This window comes from Bubalus kerabau, chromosome 1 (assembly GCF_029407905.1).
Source record: "Bubalus kerabau isolate K-KA32 ecotype Philippines breed swamp buffalo chromosome 1, PCC_UOA_SB_1v2, whole genome shotgun sequence".
Classification (NCBI taxonomy): Eukaryota; Metazoa; Chordata; class Mammalia; order Artiodactyla; family Bovidae; genus Bubalus; species Bubalus kerabau.
The window spans coordinates 144,116,009-144,122,500 of NC_073624.1; positions in this window are offsets into that span (position 1 = coordinate 144,116,009).

Sequence of the window (6,492 nt, forward strand, 5' to 3'; positions counted from 1 at the left end):
TACAGTCCATGGGGTCACAAAGAGTCGGACATGACTGAGCGACTGAACTGAACTGAACCCACTCCAGTATTCTTGCATGGGAGAATACCATGAGGTATTCTCTACAGTCCTACAGTCCATGAGGTCACAAAGAGTCAGACAGGACTGACTGACTAAGCACACATACACCATGAAGATAGGAGGGTGTTTTAAGCAAGTAGGATTACCAAATTAGAAAAATTTTTTCAGTCTTGGGAAATAAATATTGACTACAGTCAAGAGATGACCTTTTTTTTGTTTATCTGACTTAAATTGATAAATCCCATGAAATGGATGCTGCACCCAGTCCAGAGCCAAAAATTCAAATATTTTTTGTATTCATAAATGCCCATTACCTACTCCATGAAACTACTGCATTACCTCTAGAAGAATTAATTTCCCTCTCCTCTGTGCTCTGACAAATTTTTGTGCATTTTAAATAACATTTCCATGAATTGACTTTTGTTATATTTAGTAACAAAGTTTCTGTCTCTTCCTCTTATCTTTAGGGCAGAAACTAGTTCTAGTTCAATCTGTATCCCACACTTTGTCTTGTACAGAACAGGACTCAATGTTAATGGTTTACTGACATGACCAGAAGAATGAACTGTGGAAGTGCAAAAAAAAAAAATTGGTGCTGGCCACAAAGGTAGAACTTTATATCTAGACAAGGAAGATGAATTCAATTCTGCTAATTGCCCATGGCAGATACATGACACACTGCAATGCGCTGATCTCATTTTGTCGTTGCTATGCTCCCCATGCCAATTGCTAGCAGCACAGCACTCTCAGGCTGGAATCCACAAGTCTCTATGCTGACAGTATGGCTGAAAGAAAAGAAGGAAAAGATCAATCAGGTTAAAACCCAGGCCTATTGCTGGCATAAAAATTGTGCTGCAGAGAGTTGCCAAAGCTTCTCAGTCCTGACCTGTGAAGCAGGGGTTTTGCTTCTCTGGATCAGTTTAGGAATGGTTGAATGACCATTCATTTCATGCTTCGTTTCTTCATCCATGCCTTTGCTCACAAGAAGTAGTCATATGTGGTGGTTCAGGATGAACCCTGGAGTCAAGTGGCTTGCATTTGACTCCGGATCCACCACTTAGTTGTGCTTCCTTAGGCAGGATCCTTAACATCCCCCATGGTTCATTTCCTCTGCTAAAATGGGTATAGTAATATTTATGTCACAGGGCTGGTGTGAAGATTAAATAAATGAGTACCTGGAAAGCCCTCAGAATAGCGTATAATGCAGAATAATCACCCAATCATTTCAGCCACACAGAGGGCACTGTATGTGGTATGATAGAGACTCTGGAATTTACTCTGTGTACATCAGTAACCCACTGGGGAGATTTAAGCAGGAGAGTTGTGTGATCTGATTTATTGCTTAAATATACCTCTGACTACTCTGAAAGGCTGGCTTGGCGGAGAGAGAGTGCAAAGGTGGAGCTGAGTTGGGAGGCTCCCATAGTGACCTGGGGAGAAGGATGATGACCTGGTGATGGCTTATTCTATAGAAAAGATAGACAGATGGGTAGGATTAGCTGTCTTTGAGGGGCAGAACAATGAAACATGCCAAAGGAGTGTAGGTAGAAGGTGAGAGAATGGAAGAATTAATCAGTCAAGAGTCTGGGTTTCTGGCTTCAGTCATGGAAACTTGGTGATGTCATTTACTGAAACAGAGAAGATTGAAAGAGAAACATATTTTGGAAGGGAAATCTAATTTTCCTTGGGGAATTCTAAGTTTTGGATTTCTATGAGATGTCCATTTAGCACTTTCAAATAGCCTGTATTTAAGCTTGGAAATTATATGAAATAAGTATATGGAGATATATATTTGCCATATATAAAAATACCATATAGCTATGGTATATAGATATGTAAAGTCACAAAAATATATGATATCTGCTATGACTCCATGATTGATATAAAAGAAGAAGGAGGACATAGTCCTAAATGACCCCAATATTTCAGGTCAGAGAGAAGTAGCACATGAAGATGACTGGGAAGAGTAACCAGGGAGATAGGAGAAAACCTAAGGAGTGTAATGCTGTAGAAACAGAGAGACAAGAATGAAACAAGGAGCGTAAAGTGGCCTGATGGGTCTAGTAAGATAAGCATAGAGAAGTTATTTGATGTGGTGACATGGAGGCTATTCATGACTCTGACAAGAATCTTTATGGTAGAATTACTAGAAATTAAAAGGCAACTCAGTGCCTTTCTGGGTGATCCAGTGGCTAAGACTTCCTGTTCCTAATGAAGTGAGCCCATGTTCCACCCCTGGTCAAGAAACTAGATCCCACATGCCACAACTAGAGACCCTGCATGCTATAGCTAAGACCAGGAGCAACCAAATAAATAAATATTAAAAAGATAAAGCTAGAAAATATTATTTAAAAAGGCAACTGGAAAGGAGTTAAAAATTAGGTGGTAGTGTAGAAATGGAGAAGGTTTATACTGAAGGGGAAGGGTGAAGGAAAGATCATAATAAAGAGAGATTCCATTTATCATGTTTGATCTCTGAGCGCTCTTATGCCCCAACCCTCCCCCTTGACCCTATTGCCCCATGTCTGGGTGACTGAATAAGAAAGTTCACATGCTTCCTCCTTTGGTGCAGATGGGAAAGTTGACCCTACACAAACCCCATCCAGTCCTCAAGGTCCCCCAGTCCACCTCAACCTACCCAGGGCTCCTATCAAATAAAAAAATCCAATGTCACCCACCCTGCTTCGCTCTTGCTTCACTCTGGACCAAACCAGAACACTTCTCCTTGGTGAGTCCTTTTGTTGTTTAATGTGTGAACAATAAAGCTTATCTCATATTTTACTGGTGCCCACGTGTCATTCATGCCTGACATGAATGGCATCATTTCCTGGCAGAGGCTGCCCAGCATTCAGCAGAGGACACTAAGCACCCAAACAAAACAGAAACAGAAGCAGGGTGTGAAGTCAAGGGAAAACTGGAAATTCTGTTTTCATGGAGGTGGGAGAACATAAAACATGTTTTTATGCTAAATGAAACAAAGTCCAACAGGAGATGAGATATTCATGAAACAGGAGAAAAGGGGAGTAATGGCCCGAGCAAAGGACTTGAGTGGCAGAGAGGAGATGGGGGTCCAAAAAAGGGCAGAGGCTGGCCATCACTGTTTGTTCCCCTGTAACAGAAGAGGAGAGGGAAGATGGGGTTCAAATCAAATACCCAGACCTGAGTCAGAGTGAACGAGTGCAGAAGCCAAATAGAAGATGAGAGGGAGTGACTGGGATTGTGGGAAGCTGGAGAGAAAATATGCTTCTACAGGATTTAAATAGAACATTTTACAACATGCAACCTGCTTTGGGGCCCACCATTTATAAATCCTGGGGCTGCCCATGGTCCTCAGAATTGCTGGTACTCCCTGTGAATTACTCTCGCCATTCGTGTCTCATAAAAGCATGAGACTGGTCAGGGCACAAAATTATGCACCTAAAAAGTCAATAACAGTTTCACAGTGGTGGCCCAGATTTTCACTGCAACCTCCCTAACTGCATTTTATCTGGCATCCTAGGAAGGATGTATTACTTAGAGAGGGTAGGAATTTCCACAAATAACAAGTAGTTCAGTTTTCATTTCTATTTCATCTCTTCAGTTTGTTTTCAAACTGTTTGAACAGTTGTCTAGCTATCTAAAGGTAAACTGGTAGTTTTGACTCCTACATTTTTTTTTTTTTTAAATTTGAGATTCATGAACTACATGTTTAAACTAGGAAAGCAATTCATAATTCCCCTGGGAATCAACAAGCTGAATTGAAATGAATATATTTCCACAGAAATGGACTCATTACTCTGCCATTATTGCATAGGGCTTTATGAATAACTGCTATAAGACAAAGGGGATTACAAGAAGAAAGCTTTTGTATTTATCTTAGATTATATTTTTACACTGAAAACAATTTATCCACTTGCATTTAATTTGCTTTGGTGTCAAGTTAGCTATTTTCCTTCTGCTCAAAAGATGGGCATAGTTTAACATTTGTAAATGTTAAGAAAAAATTTAAATATATTAGAATAAAATATGTTAACAATGCAAAAATCCATAGCCATCATATTTTTAAAATGAGATTTCTATTTTTTTTTAAACTCTAAATGTAATTTAAATAATATCAGAATATGTTTGGAGCTGAGAAGAAAAAGAAAAGACATTTTTATGTCTGCTATGTGGTAAAAAGCAGGTTTGGTGTGTTGAATACCTTATCCTTTTTGAAGTGGGTTTTGTCTGCACAGATGAGAAAACTGAAGCTGAAGAGTTTAAAGTTTGTCCAAAGTTAAAAAAACAAAACAAAACTAGAAGATGGCAATGCAGCAATATAAATATAGGTTTCATTTTGAAATGTCTTCTGTTGCTATTTCCCAAAATAGAGGTTAAAAAGAAGGTAAAGGATTCCCATTAAGCTAAAAAACTCATAACATGAAGCAATTTTCGACATTTGACATTTGATGATTGACAACGACAGAGTTTTCTCCTTTCAAATCAGTAGAATTTGATGTGGTTAATATTCAGGTCAAAGTCATGAATCTTTAACTGTGGCAATTAATCAACATTTCCTTCCTTTAACCTAATCACCATCTTTATATTTGCATGGCTAGAAAATAGGCGCCAAAAAAAAAAAAAAAAGTGGGGGTGGGGCCTTGAGGATTATGTGAATCCCTGTGTATCGTTCACCCTCAGAAGACTACAGTTCTGTCTACACTCCAGATTAGCATACCCATGGTATAATTGCAGAGATTCTAAAGCCTTCCAGGAACTTATTTTAAAAGACTTGACAGGGCAGTTTGTTTGGCACATTGACTCAGCAATGTGCAAAATAAAGCAATATCTCACTCTGATTTCAAAAGTATATTTACATCTCTGCCACAGTAACTGATATGCAACACAATATCAATGCAGTCCCTTCACCTATCTTTCTTTAACTGACCATATAGCATTGAACTACTTCTAACCCCAAGAGGATAACATTCAAGGGTTTCATGGTTCTGATTACCAAGGGGAATTTTGTGTCTGTTGCTATTTTGTGGAGAGGAGTGTTTTTTTTGTTGTTGTTGTTATTTTGTTTTCTATCAAGCTATCAAGTTTGATGACTGTTTCCTTAGTTAGTTTTATAATTTTGACAATGTAGAATTTAGACAAGACAGACAGACTGAGTTCATGTCAATAACAAATCACCCCTCACTCCCCCATCTCAGGGGCATAACACAACAAAAGTTAATTTCTCCCTCATGTTGCATGTTCTTTGGAGATTGGCGATGGGGTTTGATGGAGCAGCCCCGACCCTAGGGCCTTGGCAAGCAAACAACATGGCAAATCACAGAACGGCTCTCCAGACTTCTCCCAGATCTCACTACTACTGATTTCACCACCCAAAGCAAATCACATGACCATAGCTAACTTAAAAGATAAAAAAGAAGTAAATCCTATTATGATAATTGAGATCTTTAACAAACATTTTCTTTTGAGATGATACACACTGTTAAATATACTGTAGGAGTGGACCCTTGAATGATGTGGATTTGAACTTTAGTGCAGGTCCACTTATGTTTTTCAGTAAATAGGTCGAGTATTACACAATGCAATAGTTGGCTGAACCTATGGATACAGAAACACAGGTAGATTTTCGGATTTTTGATTGGGTGGTCGGTCAGCATCCCTAAGACCTTCACTGTTCAAGGTCAATGGTATTTTTTATACTATTAGTTTTTAAAATATTATTCAATATTATTAATATCGAATTTCAGAGTTAACTTTCTGACGGGATATTAAGAGAAAGAAGTTTATGGCATAAAGCAAACTGATCCTTATATTGTGATTCTTTGATACATTGTATGAGTTTTAATGAATTAATCCACAGTACAGAAAGAAAAATATAGGAATAAGAGCTGCATAGAATCAAATAAAATAATAGGAGTATCTTCTTTTAAAATTCTAAAAGTAGGATAGAATTATAAGGTGTGGTTAATATTAATTTTATATTGTAGTCAATCTGATGAAAACAAGTATGCCAATATTTAAAAAAACTGGCTCTTAATATAACCCAAACTAAGACATTTACATCTTCAAAAGTGAAAGCTTATTAACCCAACCATTAAGATCTTTCTTTCATCTGGTAGTCATGGTACATAGGATACACTCAATAAATGTTGTATTGCCTCTAAGAACAAAGAAGAAACAGCATGAACTTAAGCCTGAAGAATAGCCTATGAGACAAAGCAAGAAATTCATCCTGCAAAGGACTAAAGGACTTTATGTACTGGGAAGTGTGTAGAAATCAGATGTCCCAGGGTTGAGGGTGTGTCCATGCCATTAGGAGGGCTTAAAAGATGGGAATAGGAAGATAGACTTCATGGAGCAGGCAGCAGCAAGAAGATGTTCCAACATCCAGTCATAGCAACTAAACAGAAGCCACAGAAGCCAATGTCCAACTGTTCTTGGTCCTAAAGTAATGAA